Source organism: Nuphar pumila, chromosome 13 (genome assembly GCF_984573655.1).
Source record: "Nuphar pumila chromosome 13, dmNupPumi1.hap1.1, whole genome shotgun sequence".
NCBI classification, from domain to species: domain Eukaryota; kingdom Viridiplantae; phylum Streptophyta; class Magnoliopsida; order Nymphaeales; family Nymphaeaceae; genus Nuphar; species Nuphar pumila.
Window position 1 is genome coordinate 79,046,248 of NC_143261.1, and position 16,570 is coordinate 79,062,817.

A 16,570-nucleotide genomic window follows, 5' to 3' on the forward strand; every position below is an offset into this window, starting at 1 on the left:
AACAAGTTTAATTATTTACAATTCAACAATTACAATTAGGAAACATAAAAAAATATAACTTCTTCAACACAGTTCTCTAATCATCGCCAAGATTTTGTGCGTCTTCTTGTTCATTGTCTTTATCTGTCCCTTCAGCTCCACTACGCTGATTATCGCTAGCAGCCTACACAAGAAAAGAACAAACAATATTGATAAACAAAATATAATGAAATAAATTACACACTATATGTGATTCTATCATGTGTGATCTAAGGCAATAAAAAAACTCTATATGTGATTCTATCATGCTCATATGTGCTCTAAGGCAGACAAAAAGTTTTATATATATATATATATATATATATATATATATATATATGTGATTCTATCATGCTCATATGTGTGCTAAGGCAGTCAAAAAATTGAATATGTGATTATAGCATGTTCATATGTGTTCTAAGGCAGCTAGAAAAACTCTATATGTGATTCTACCATGCTTATATGTGCTTTAAGGCAGGCAAAAAACTATATATGTGATTCGATCATGCTTGTATGTGTGCTAAGGCAGACAAAAAATTGAATATGTGATTATAGCATGCTCATATGTGCTCTAAGGCAGGCAAAGCAAAAAAAATTATATGTGATTCTATCATAAATGATATATGTTATAAGGTAGTAAAAAAACTCTATATGTGATTTGTGCATGCTCATATGTGTTTTAAGGTAGTCAAAAAACTGAATATGTGATTATAATATGCTCATATGTGTTCTTAGGCAGTCAAAAAACTGAATATTGATTATAACATGCTCATATGTGCTTTAAGGCAGGCAAAAAAACTTTATATGTGATTATAGCATGCTCATATGTGCTCTAAGGTAATAAAAAAAATCTATATGTGATTCTATCATGCTCATATGTGTGCTAAGGCAGTCAAAAAACTGAATATGTGATTATAACATGCTCATATGTGTTCTTAGGCAGTCAAAAAACTGAATATGTGATTATAGCATGCTCATATGTGTTCTTATGCAGTCAAAAAAACTTTATATGTGATTCTATCATGCTCATATGTGTTCTAAGGCAGTCAAAAAAACTTTATATGTGATTCTATCATGCTCATATGCGTTCTTAGGCAGTCAAAAAACTGAATATGTGATTATAGCATGCTCATATGTGCTCTAAGGCAGTCAAAAAAACTCTATATGTGATTATAGCATGCTCATATGTGCTCTAAGGCAATAAAAAAACTCTATATGTTATTATAGCATGCTCATATGTGCTCTAAGGCATGCAAAAAACTCTATGTGATTCTATCATGCTCATATATGCTCTAAGGCAGGCAAAAAACTGAATATGTGATTCGATTATGCTCATATGCGTTCTAAGGCAGACAAAAAACTGAATATGTGATTATACCTGAGAGGGACCTGGAATCGAAGATCCCCTGTTCAGAACAAGATTGTTGATCTCATTTCGAAGAAAGGGGGCGACGGTGTATTGGAAGTAGTTATTCAGTGATTCATTAACGATCTGGCGTATATCATCATCGGAAAGAATAGTCGGCTGCTTGGAGCTTATATCGGCGCAAGAAGTCGGTGAGCCGTAACTGGAAGAACCAATAATTGGTGAAGTGTTCATGTTACTCCCAAACCCGAACACGCGACCTTTTTTGGGTTCACCTGCTGCAGTCACCCATGCTGTAGGATCAAATGATGGATGCTGAGTAGCGTCATCGCCATATCGCTCTACCATCTGTTGCTTATATGCCTCCTACAAAATAATGTTTAAAGTATTCATTAATAATTAATGATAACATTATGATAACTTGCATATATATTGCAATGATTATTAATAAAATTAATACATACCGTTGTCGTTCTCGCCTTCTCTGATACGAAGACTCCCGTGGTCTTCCGTTTATGTGTTTCAACAAACACATCCTTATATGGTACACTGCCTCCTTTTTCTGCTTCCTGCGAAGTTAAATAACAAAAGATTTAGTACACACGTTTGAAACAATACTTATAAAATTAATATTATATATTAATGACTTACTGTTTTCTTCAGGTGGCTCCTAAATGTCCTAGATCCACCTGTGTGTAGATGGGCTTCGGGCATCTTCGATCGATTTTGTGCAGCCTTCGCATAGCGATTTCTAAATGCATCTCCCGCCCACTTATCGCACATTTCATCCCAGTAATCTCTCCTGATAGTAATAGGACCATGGCCCTTCCACAGTAATGGATCATCTACTACGTCAGATATTTTTTTTGTTGCAGTCTTCATAGTGTGCAGCATGTCTGCAAATCGATTGGCAGCCACCTTCTGCCACACCTTCCTTGTATTATTTTCTTCCACCGTAGTTGCGAAGCGATTCGAAACCTACAAATATTTTCAGAAAGTTAGTAGACATTACTTAAATAAATTAAATATGAAACACATTAACTATGAGAAACAACTGTATACCATGAATGAGGACCACAATTTGTCTAACACCTCCTTTGGGTACTCTTTCCATTGAACAACTGGTCCTGGTAGATGTTGAAGAAGTGAATTCCTAATCTCCCGTACTACTTCTTGTGGCTCAAACCTCGTGCTGCACATGAATTGTTACACATTAAATATCAATATAAAATATTTAAAAGATATGCAATAATTGAAAACAAAATACTTACGGTCGATTATCGATATACACTATTCGAATGAGTCTTCTTGTGCCAGTCTGAGAAGACCCTGTTTCCTGTGTTGGCTCTTGACTTGTGTGATCAACTGATGTAGGTGGGTCGTGTACAGGCGCAACATCATCTGTAAAAAAATACATTAGAAATTCTCAGAATGCACATTTGAACTAATCAAGCATCCAATTAGTTATATGATATACCTATCACAGAAGCCCGTGAAGATGAAGGTTGAGCCTGACTACTACTGGATGAGCAACCACTATAACCTCCACGAACCATATTCTAATAAATAACATGTCATACAATATATTCAAATAATTCACATCAAATATTACAATGCATTCAAGTCATTCACATCAAGCATTGCAATGCATTCAAATCATTCGCATCAAGTATTACAATGCATTCAAATAATTTAAATCATTCACATCAAGTATTGCAATAATTCAAATCATTCGTTGCATAAATTATAATACATTCAAATAATTGAAATCATTTACATCAAGTATTGCAATGCATTCGAATCATTCGTATCAAGTATTACAATACATTCAAATAATTCAAATCATTCACATCAAGTATTACAATGCATTCGAATCATTTGTATCAAGTATTACAATGCATTCAAATAAAATTTTTAATCATTCACACCAAGTATTGCAATACAACTCACATCAAGTACTGAAATGCATTTAAATAGAGGTTTGTAGTATAAGTTTTTGCTCACTAGCTTGAGAATTCTTTCTCGCCACTAGTTTGACTTTCTTCTTCTTCTTCTTCATTGTTTGCCCATCCACTTGGTACATCATTTGGATCACATTCCTCTATGAATGTTTCATCGGCCAATGGAGATATGACATGCATATCATGCGCAACATCGTGACCATAAGCGAAGTCATAGACATCATCTGATTGATAGTAATCGCTGTCTTCAGCTAACTCATCTTTCTGTAACTGATCATACTCCGGGTATAGTTTGGACTTCACCTTGCAAACTGCCCACCATTCATTTCTATCTCACTTTTTTATACTCGGATATGAAGTAAAAAAATGGACAAACCCTCAGTTCAAACAATAAATATGCATGCGGTGCTCAAATCTGTTACAATGTGAAGGCTGAAATGATGCCTATCAAGATGAAGAAGACAATGGGAATGGGTGCCCATTGTAAGATTGCTTATAACAGATACAAACAAATTGCTTAAATCATAGTCATGCCACAATTGCATGATATAACAATGTGATGTTAAAGTGAAAAACACACGAATTGTAGCAGAAGCAGACTTATCTTAAATATAGCACAAATACAATTAGAAGGCACCTAACAATGAGCAGATACAGTCAACAAATCTCAAAATTTCAATATTCTGCATGATGAATCTTTTTTCCTGTCCATATTGAAAGCCATTGAAAATACGAAAAGCAACATAAAGTTCATGCAACACTGCCAAATCATGAATGAATCAGGAGTTTATGATGTCTCAGTTATAAGCATCATAAAGTTCATACAACACTCCCAAGTCCGCAATGAATCAGGGTTAAAATGTCTCAATTAGACAACAGGCAAAGAAATGTCAATGTGTTGCAAAGGAATTGCAATCTCATCCATTAATTGGAACTGAGGTTAAATCTACACATGACATCAAAGAAATAAGTTGATGTGCTATTGCAAAACATTGCTACAATACAGGAGAATACAAGAATTTCCACAACAGTTAAAATTTCGGTTTGTTTCAATCTTCTGTCCAATAGTTACACGGCATACAGATAACACACGAGAACAAGCTGGTGCAACATACTGAGAACTCATAGAGGTTTTTTATTATAATGGCTACTATTTTATATGGTACCCAACAAACACTTGGAAAAGTAAAAATTTCCAATACCATCTCAACAATTAATTAACAGGGCATCTGATCATGATGCATGTTATGTTCACAACAAGATGAAGTTTGCAACAAATAGGAAAGGGGCAACCAAGTAGTCATCTTCCAGAAAATGGTTATCAGCAAACAGGTAAATAGAAACCTACCAGAATGCCTGAACTGGAACGTGATTCCGTGTGAGGTTTAAACACAAAACTTCTCAGGCTGCCATCATCACATGATAGCTTCTCAGGAATATTCCTTGATGAAGAAAATGCATCAAATATGACACCATAATTGACATCATTAATGTATGGCCGAAATGAAAAGGTTGAGTAGTTGGAGAGGGCTCTGCAAGCTACATCACAAAAAAGGATATGGTGTTCTCAGCATGTTTCTCCCAATTAACATCGTAAAGAATAAGCTTTATCCAAAATAAGTGGAAATTTGCAGCAAAAACAAAACAATGGTGTACTAATCCTACATCAATCCATCAGCATCAACCCACTTAGATGTGACAGATAATGAAATATCTCATGATATGCAATAGTGTAAGAATACTGGATCGTCACTATAAAAATGAGCATGGGAAGTGTCACAGATTCTACAAATAAACAAATAAACATGACAGTTGCTTCTGGCACCAGATGCTAATTTAGGACAAAGGATGGAATCAGCAAAAAAATAATAACAAATATTTATAAGCACCACATAATTTTTTATCAACAACATGCCCATAGCCATAAAGGTCCATCAAGAGATGGACAGGATGAATGAAATGTATTTCCTTGGCAGGATGCCAAGAGTACGAAGAGAGAGAGAGAGAGAGAGAGAGAGAGAGAGAGAGAGAGAGAGAGAGAGAGAGAGAGGATGATATCCCTTTAAAAGAAACCCTAAAACATCTCCCACCTCCAGTAGTGTTTGAGGGATTGAAAGAGCACAACGGCTAGGTTAAAAAAGAGAAGGCGATAGAGATTGGGAAAGAGGAAGCTACAGAAGGAAGGGAGATGACAAAATTATTTACCTCGCTAAGGCAACACTGGATGCTCGTTGTAGTACCCAGACGAAACCTATCGATCAAACCCCATCGCTCAGACCCCTGTCGATCAAGAACTATAGAAACCTGACGATCTAACTCTGTCGCTCAAACCCCTATCGAGCAAAACTTGAACCCCGACGATCTTGCATCATGTACAGGATCGTCTTTTTGGGTATTCGAGGGTTTCAAGGAAGATGGCGGTGAAGGGATCAGGTGGATAGGAGAAGGTGAGATGGTTTTGAGGAAGATGGTTCATAGGTAACAGGGTTTATGAAGGATGACGATGGTCTGGCGATGGAGGAGCAACAGTGGGGAGAGGGCGCAGCCAGGAAAGGGGAGCGACGACTGGCGAGCGGTGGACGGGGAGCGGCGGCGGCCGGGCGGCCGGGCGGTAGCGAGAGCCGACGGGCGGTGGCGAGAGCCGACGGGCGGCGGGAGGGAGAGGGCGGCGGGCGGGAGCAAGGCAGCGAAACAGGAAAAAGAGAAAGAGGGATGGGATTAGGGATTTACGCGGCATTTAGCGACGGAATTATTCTGTCGCTAAGCCGTCGTAAATCAAAATACCAAAACAGCGACGGAATATAGTCTGTCGCTACGCCGTCGCTAATTAGCGACGGATTAACGACGACAGAGTTCCCTCTCTAAATCCATTGCTAAAATGGTGTTCTTGTAATAAGAATTAGCGACAAAAAAATTGCAGTCGCTAATCCATCGCTACTTAGCGACGGATTAGCGATAAAAGTTGTTTCCTCGCTAATCCATCGTGAATTAGCGACAGATTGTTTCTCTAGCTAATCAGTCGCTAATTCGCGACAGAAAAAATCCGTCGTAAATTTCCGTCGCTAATTAACAATTTTCTTGTAGTGGGTTCGTTCAGCTCATTTATGCTTATGGCCCTTGGTGTGAAACTGAAGCTGGTTTCAGCTCTTTGATGGGAAAGGGGACAAAGAGTTCACCCCAATAAGCTCACAAGTGAGTGAAACGGTTTTCCCTGATTATCTAAAAAAAAAGCTTTCTTATTTTATCTTAGGATGTGTAAAAGCATCAACAGGAGCAGTTGGTGAAGAAAAAATTATTCTTTATAACTTTTTCTTAAATGGCATGTTTGGTTTTTGGGATGCAATTATAATTTTGTATGGAAATATTTGAAATCATAAAATTAAGTGATCTTTTTAATATTTTTAATGATGAAATGTTACACTTAACAATTCAAATGGTAACAACTCTCTTTCTGGCCATATTAAACAGAAGGAAATTTGACCAACAGGTAAAACTGAATAGTTATCATTTAACTGGTAACTATTCAAATGAAAAAACATGGTTGCTCTCTCTCTCTCTCTACCCCATTATAAAAAAATTACAGGTGAAAAATGCATTGGATTCAAGTTGGAAATCCAGACAAAATTTGATTCATTTGCACCATATTAGGGTTGGGAACCCAATTGGCTCTTGGAACTTGGCTCATCAAGGTATGATCCAAAACTGATAGGACTTGGAGGATGTGCTATCGTTGCATTGTTCCAATTAAATAATATGTATTTTTATTAAAGCAGCATTGAAATGATTAGAAACTGTTAAAAATATTAGAATGATATTCATACGTGTGTCATGGCATGTCCAATCATATCACCAAGGGCAAAAAAAATGGTATCCCTGTGACATAGGTGCACCTACTTTGGTGTATCCTTCACTAGGTTCGTGTCCCACTTCTATTACTAAGTCTTACATAATCTGATCTTAGTGGTGGTTAGGGGTGGCAATCGGGTCGGGTTGGCGGGTTGGCGTGTCAGCATACCTCAACCCGAACCCGACCCGTTTATTAAACGGGTCAGCTATGGCAAACACGAACCCGACCCGTTTAATAAACGGGTAACCCGACACGACCCGCCAACCCATTTAATAAATGGGTTGGGTCGGGTAAACGGGTTTTCAGGTTCGCGGGTCAGATTGGCGGGTCGGGTTGGCAGTTGACGGATCGGGTTGGCAGGTAGGCAGGTTGGCGGGTCGGGTTGACGGGTTGGGCAGACGGGTTGGCGGGTTGACCCACCCGCCTAACCCGTTTATTAAACGAGTCAGCCGGGTTGGCGGGTTGGCATACCCCCAACCCGAACCCGACCTGTTTAATAAACGGGTTACGCGGGTCGACCCGTTTATTAAACGGGTTGGCTTAAGCCCAACCCGAACCTGCCTAAGAGGCGGGTTGGCGGGTCGTGTCAGAAATTGCCACCCCTAGTGGTGGTAACAAAACACAATCGTAGTGCTCCATGTCCTTTGGGCGCTGTTCTCTTAGGTAGGGGTGTCAACGAGTCGGGTTTACCCTGGACGAAACCCTATAGGGTCCAGGTACGGTGACAAATAAGAAGATCTGATTAAGGCCTGGGTCCAGACCCGAAGACACGATTAATACATGGATCTGGGTATAGTTTGTGAAATTATATACTAGACCCGGCCCAACCCGAGTTTCAATTAAGACCCATAATTTTTCAATGTAAAAATGATAAAAAATATTATTTTACCGGGTTTGATTCAGGTAGTTCTTATCGGGTCTGGTATGGTTTCTCTTATAATAGACCCGATACCGTACCCAAAAATCTGATCCAAGTCTGGTTCCACCTGGATCCGAACCCAACCCGTTGATACCCCTATTCTTGGGTGTACATAGCCGGTTGTGCATCATGCCCTCCTTGCTTCTTCTTTTGAGATTCATGTGTTCTTGTGGACCACTGCACAGGAATATGATCACCTATGTACTCTAATACCATTTCCATCATACTTTCTTGCTTATTTCTTTTCCACCTCAAAAAAAAAATCTTAGGAGAGTATAACTTTTCACCTGTTTGGAGTGATCAAACTTAGGCTCTGTTTGGATTTGACTGCTGAATCCTTCAATTGGATCCAACTTCATGGAATCTTAAGTCATATGTCCAACGTAGATAAACTCTTTAATTGAGCTTGACTCAGATTTCGTTCGATGTGTGTAACCATAATCATAATGATATATCCTCTTGAATAATATAAAATTGTACCACATCCAAAATCCAAACTCGGACATCACCACCACATTGTTTTTATGTCCTTTTGTACGTTGAAAATAAGGTTTCACTATTGTGCACTTCAGTTTTTACTTTTTAATCTTTTATCACTGAATTTCAATGCTAAACTTCTCTTTATGCGTGTTTTAGCGCCTCTCCCTTTTCATAATTGCATTGACTTTTGAAAAAAATTAAAATTAAAATTATGACATTACAAGATAACGCTGATATCTATTTCATGGAGTGTGACAGGTCTTTTGTGAAGGGATGCCTTGAGTGAGAATGAGGCAAAGTGCACCACCTTGAGTGAGAATGAGGCAAAACTGTTCCCTTTCAACAATTTGGGCACGTCTAATGAGATTCGCAGTCTCGTGGAAACGAGAGTGAATGAATCGGTTGTTTTATTTGTACACACAAATCAAAGTGCTAATTGTGTTGTACGAGTCACATGATGATGAAACAGCCGAAGGTTGGCTACGGCTGATAAAAAGCCATCGCAAGACAAAAGATTTTCAAATAACGAAAGTGAGAACTAAGGAAAATTGTAACCTGTATTTGTAGAGAGTAAAAAATGACCATAAATTAAAAAAAATGTAATTACATTCATGCATTTAGGTTATTTTCAGTTGTTTGTTTGACCTCTCAAGTTAGAGGTTTTGTCGAGTCAAATCTTGTTGAGTGAGGATTTGAGACTTGTTGTTAGCCATGGACTTAGTTGACGTTCAGTTTGGCTTGGTGACCTACCCATGTTCGCCATTGCATGGTGGGTGGTAATGTTACTTACCGAGGCTTGTGGTTTGTCTCACTTCTAATCTTTTTTTTTTTCAAAAAATTATGAGTAGGCGAGCTTGACGATGATAGATGTGTATAACTACAGTATCTTTAGAGTTGGATCATGGACCCTTCTCTTCCTGGGAGTGCTCTGTATTTTGAGATTTTATAAAAAATATAATTAAATATAATTTTGTGAAACTCAATGTTAGTTCACCTCCAAAATTTTATAATCAATGATGAATACATTAATGGAATGGAACTTTTTGTAAAAATGTTTGTTCTTCCTTAGTGCTAGAAAATAATTGTAAAATAAAAGAGGTTGAGAAAATATTTAAAAAAAATAAATATTTGATTATTCGTGGTATGCTCTATTTAAAAAAAATTGGCTCAATTTTTCGTGCAATCTTAGTGAGGGTCTCACAGTTTGGTATTAGAGCAGAGTTTTCATAAAGGTCCAAGATCAAATCTAGAAGCTCAAGTTTTGCATTTGTTGATTGCCTAGCCATGCAGAGTCGGTAAAAGTTTGTGAATGAATTATTGTTTGCTCTCGTTATAATTGATTGTTTGTTTGTCTGTGATTACGAGCATAAGTCAAGGCCTTTATCATAATTTAATTATTGATTGTTTCCTTGATTAGATGTCGAGGTATCAAGGAGATTGGATGAGTCAAAGGGACTTCATTCTAGAAGCCCTCGTGACACTCATAGAAACGGTGCAAAATCAGACTCGAGCACAACTGCATTTAGCACAGTCGGTGACGTATAAGAAGTTCATGGACCTCAATCCTCCTTCCTTTACTGGGATGTCGGATCCCGAGTGTGCAAAGTGTTGGATTTAGGAAATCGAAGGAGTCTTCAAGATCTTGAATGTACCAGAGGAGAAGAAAATGCATTTTAGTTTGTACCGGTTGGTGGGTGATGCAGCGAAGTGGTGGAAGACTATAAAAGAGATCAGATTTGGTGGAATTGTTGTCATCCCATGGGAAGAGTTCATAGTGATCTTCCTGAAGACTTATTCCCTTGACTTTGCTAGGGATAAGAATGTCCGGAATTTTTTGAAGCTAAAACAAGGTAGCTTAACCCTGTTAGAGTATACGAAAAAATTCAAACAATTGGAGCGATATTGCCTCGACACTTTTTTTGACGGATAAGGCACAAGCACTAAAGTTCACACGAGGCCTTTGTGATGGATTGCGTAGTAAGGTTTTGGTTGGGCACCCACAGACAGTGTTAGAAGTGATAGAGGTAGTGAACATCATTAATGAACACTGAAGATCTTCAAAGAAGAATACATGCAAGGTAGAGCTTCCACCATCATCATCAGAAACAAAGAAGGATTCACAAAAGTTCTTCAAGAAGACATTCTTGAAGAACCAGAAGAATTTCAGGCAAGGCCCATACCATATGCAGCAGAAGTACAGAAAAAAGCAGCGACAATAGAGACAATTTGCTGGTAGATGCCAGAGATGCCAAAGAGATCATGCAGGACAACCTTGTCCTATATGTGGCCAGAAATGTCACTTTATCATATTTTGTCTTCAGTTGGTGGCAGCTAAACAACATTTGCAGCAGCAGCCAATGCCTCCACAGATTTAACATTAGTCGGCTCCACGACAACAGCAGCCTCAGCCAGCCTAGCAACAACAAAGAATGACCATGAGTCGTATGTACATAGCTACCGCAAACGAGGCAAGACCGAGCCATCAATTTATAGAAGGTACCTTTGACATCATTGACTTATCTGCTCAAGTTTTGTTTGATTCTAGTGCGACGCGTTCTTTTGTGTCAAAGGATTTTGCACAGTTTCTGAATGTTCCAACAATTTAGATGGATTGTGGTGTAGAGATAACCACTCCTTTGGGAGTTAAGGCATTTTGTGTATTGCATCTCCTCAGAGTTGCAGTGATGATTAATGATTGTGTGTTCGTTGCAAACCTTATCCTTCTCAAGATAACAGGCTTTGATGTCATTCTCGTAATGGATTAGCTTTGTGATTACTTTGCCAGTTTGAAGTGTCGTGGGCACAGGGTATTGTTAAAGAGGCCTGGTCAGCCCCTAGTTGAGTTTTGTGTTGTTCGACCCTCTGGTGATGTGAGGGTAATATCTTCTTTGAGAGCCTCTAAGTTCATGTGTCTCGGAGGTCAGATGTTCCTCGCTAGTGTGGTTGCTTTGAACCACGAGGAAGCATCTATTTATGACATGGAAGTTGTTCGAGAGTTCATGGATATTTTTTCAAAAGATTTACCTGGTTTACCGCTATCAAGAGACGTAGAGTTCTCAATATATTTGGTGTCTGATACAGTTCTCGTTCTCGTATCTAAAGCACTGTACTGAATGGCTCCAATCAAGCATGTAAAGTTAAAGAAGCAGTTAGAAAAACTTTTGCAGCAAGGTTTCATTCGATCGAGTGTTTCACCATGGGGTGTTTCTGTTCTTTTTGTCAAGAAAAAGCATGGATCTTTGCGATTGTGCATCGACTATAGGATGTTCAATCAAGTAACGATTAAAAATAAGTACCCGTTGCCAAAAATTGAAGATTTATTAGACCAATTGAAGATGGCCAATGTGTTTTTGAAGATAGATTTGCAGACAGGATATCACCAATGGAGGATTAAGAATGTGGATGTGTCGAATACGGCATTTTGTACTCGATATGGGCATTACGAGTTCTTAGTGATGCCATTTGGGTTGACAAATGCTCTTGTAATTTTTATGGATATGATGAATTGAGTTTTTCTTGAGTACCTCGATCAGTTTGTGATTGTGTTCATTGATGATATCTTGGTGTATTCATATAATACAGAGCAACAACGAGTTCATCTTCGTATTGTTTTAGAGACGCTATGAGAACATAGGCTTTATGGTAAGTTCTCAAAATATGAGTTTTGGTTAGATAGAGTAATGTTTTTGGGCCACGTGATTTCTGGCCATGCCATCAAAGTTAATTAAGCAAAAGTGAAAGCAGTAATGGAATGGAAACCACCAAAGAGTGTTACAGAAGTTCGTAGCTTTTTGGGTTTAGCACGCTATTACCGATGGTTTATTCAGAACTTTTTTAAGGATTGTTGCCCCTATGATAAAGTTGTTGCGTAAGAGAGTGAAGTATGTGTGGATGCTGCAGTGCAATGAGAGCTTTAGAACCATGAAGGAGAAGTTGACTTCAGCCGCAGTTCTAGCCTTACTCAGGGGCTCATGAGGCTCCGTGGTGTATAGTGATGCTTTAGGTATTCGTTTGAGATGTGTGTCGATACATCATGATAGAGTGATTGCATATGCTTCACGACAATTGAGGACTCATGAGAAAAATTACCCGACTCATGACTTGGAGTTACTACAGTGATTTTTGCGCTTAAGTTGTGGAGACATTTTTTTTATGGCAAGACTTTTGAGGTCTTCTCTGATCATAAGAGTCTCAACTATATCTTTTTGCAAAAGGAGCTAAATTTGAGACATAAGAGATGACTAGAGTTTCTGAAAGACTATAATTTTGCTATATTGTACTATTCAGGAAAGATCAATGTGGTTGCAGTTGCATTGAGCAAAAATGCTTCTATCTCAAGTTTGTTTAGTCGAGATTGAAATTTTTTGCAAAGCCTTATAGATTGACATCCAAACAATTTCGACCAGTTGGTGTGCGAACCTGGTTGTTAGACAAAAAAAATTGGATAGGATCACTCTTGCATAGAAAGCGAGTTCTGATTATGAGAAATTTATAGCCGAGTCGGATAAAGTTGAGTCTCGATATTCATGCAATAGTGATGGTGTGATATGCTTTATGCAGAGATTATGGATTCCTCAAGATCGTATTTTGAGAGTTGAGATATTGGTAGAAGCCCACAAATCAAAGTACTTAATTCATCCAAGAAGTACCAAAATGTTCAAGGATCTTCAGATGCATTATTGGTGAAACGACATAAGAACGGATATAGCAGAGTTAATGGCAAAGTGTCTCATTTGCCAATAGGTTAAAATCAAGTATAAAAGACCTAGAGGTCTTCTGTAGCCATTGGATATTCTTAAATGGAAGTTGGACAATATCATGATGAATTTTATCATTGGTCTGCCAAGAACCTGTAGAGGTAATGACTCAATATGGGTGATTGTGGATAGATTGACAAAATCAGCTCATTTTTTGTTGATTAGCAGGAATAGATCTTTGGATAATCTAACTGAACCGTACATTAATGAAATAATTCACTTGCATGGTGTTTCGCGATCTATTGTATAAAATTATGACCCTTGATTTACCTATTAATTTTGAAAGCCCTTGCAGAGTGTACTTGGCACAAATATGAAATTTAGCAGAGCTTTTCATCCTCAAACAAACGGTCAGTCAAAGAGGACTATTCAGACTCTGAAGGATATGCTACGTGCTTGCATTTTAGAGTGGTCTAGGGAATGGGATAAGCATGTTGCACTTGCAAACTTTATGTATAATAACAGCTACCATACGAGTATCTAGATGGGCCGTATGAGGCTTTGTATGGAAGGTCTTGTCATTCTTCTAGTTGTTGGAGCAAGATTGGTGAACGAGCAATAGAGTCATCAGAGATAATTCAGCATTATGCGAACCAAGTGCAGATGATTTGTTAGAGGTTACTCTCGACGCATATCTGGCAGAAGAGTTATGCAGACTGGAGGCGTTGCTCACTGACTTTTGAGGAGGGAGACCATGTTTTTGTGAAGGTTTCACCCTCCCATAAGATCTTCATTTTGGAAAGAAGGGCAAGTTGAGTCCAAGGTTTGTTGGACCGTTTGAGATTTTAGAGCGGATTGATAGTTTTGTATACCGGATAGCTTTGTCACCGCAGTTGGCTCAGATTTATAACCTATTTCATGTGTCAATGTTGCAAAAATATGTTGGTGACCCCTCCAATGTGATTGATTTTGTTGAGCTAGAGGTGCGAGAATACTTGACAGCAGAGGAAAATCTAGTAGAGATTGTCGAACAACTCGAGAAAGTCTTGCGAAATAAGGTATTTCCTTTGGTTAAGGTGTGATGGCAAGATCATGGTTTGGAAGAACGCAGCTGGGAACCTGAGGAAGACATGTGAATTCAGTATCCTTCGTTATTCAGGTAAAATTTCGAGAACAAATTTTTTTAGGAGAATAGAATGTAAAAGCCCTACTTTTCAAACAATTTTCTTTCAAAAATAAATTCAGATGTTTAGGACTGGCAAACCTCTTTTCGAGATTGATAATGGATTCATAATGAAATTTTGATAAAATTTAACTTTTATTTCATCAGAATTAGACTTCAATGGACTTTGGAACACCCTCGGCAAATTCTAAGGGCAATTTGAGTAATTTTGAAGCCTTTTAGGGGTATTTTTTACCCTAAGGGACATAATCGTACTAACCTTGGTTGACCAGCCAGGTCAACTGCGTGAGACCCATATTGGTCTCATGCACTTTGACTTAGCTTTGACCAAGGTTGGGTTTTTAAAAATATTTTATATATTGAGATGTTTTGAAAAGTAAAAAATTTAGTTTTAAATGTGATAATAGTTATTAAAAACCACATCTTCTTGGGCCAGTGTGTAACACCCCAAAATTTTAACTTGTGATTTCAAAAACATTGATGAAAACTCTTTCAAAGTTTAGAATTTTGACTTTTAAAATCGTCAGTAAAAGCAATTTAGAAAAGAAAACAAGTTGTCAAATTCTGGGCATGCTAGCTTTAAAATCATCATCACCCATAAAACAAATACTCAGGAGAATTGAGGAACATAACCATAGGTTAATAATAAAATTTGTAGTTTATTACAAAAATATGCATTTTTCCATAGTTCAAAAATCTAAAGAAAATCCAAAATACAGAGCCAGAATGTCAGCAGAAAGAAAGTAATCTTGAGCCAAGTTGCATTGCATCATCGACCGTCTATAAGGTCCTACTTGTCACCTGCCCATGAAATGATTAGTTTCATAACAAACTGGTAGGTGCACAAATAAACAATGTAGAATAAGTAAAGTAGGACATTCATGAGATAAGAAGTTTATTTAATTAAAAGTAGTATTTAACATACATAATTGAAATGGGGGAAGCTAAATTTATTCTAGCATTCTAGCATGAGCAACATATGCACGGAACTACTGTGCTGGAAGAGATATTCATCACAAGATATAAGCAATATCGTGAGCAGTATGAGTATGAATCTCATTAACCTATAACTATTGTAACAGGATATTCTTTAAGTTCTGATATTAACTGACTTATGGGTACGCACAAACACGAAGCATAGAAACAATCAAGACCGATCTGATGGTTTATTATGCCAAGTATTTTCATTAACCCATATGGCTGATTGAGTTCGCTCATAAAGAGACAGTCAGTGCCCAAAAGAGTAAGTCTCAAAAGGCATTTGTGGCCCATGGAAGCATCCAACTTCTGCAGAAGTACCTAAGAGCTACCACCTAGGATCATTTTATTGTAGTCTATTTTTCCCTAACTCTAACTAGGGAACCTGAGTATTTTGCTCATGGAGTGGTTGTTAACAACCTATCCATCAAAGTCTTTGTACCATTCATCCTCTCTCTTGATGAATCACAAGAATTGAATTGTTACGACATGGGTTTCTTAACCGCCACCCCATTCTACATGCTCTGGTCTACTATACACACTTGAGCATCTTGCCTATGATCTCAGCCTTGTACTCTATGCACGCTTCAAGGTTGTTGCAACCTCATCATCAAAACATCGTAACACCAACCTGACGTACTTGTCTAAAAGTATGGTCGTACGTGTCTAAAGGTACGACTACGATGAAAGAGTAACATTTAATATGTTGCACTTCATTTGGTTTAAATTTGACATGCATTGCTCTTAGGTATCTTGTCTGTGGGGGCGAACATCATATTTTAATTTGTCTTGAATAAGTGCTCATTCTCATCTCGAGGTGCTCAACACCCTCTCATCCTACCCATCATAATACACATATTGTACCTATCTAAAGGTCCAACTATGATAGTAGGTCATGGGTTTCTTGAAGGATAACCCAACACTGTGTTTCGTATGATATAGCATTTGTGAATGTAGTTGGCATGCTTAGTCCTTTGAAACATGAACACATGTCTTGAGATTATTATGGATCGAAGTACGTCTTCCGAGTAACCGACTCGAGGTGGAGATAGTTGCATCTAGCAACGCACAAAGAGAACACTAGCTTTATAAGAAGGCTTTTGTGCTCAAGAAGTTGAACC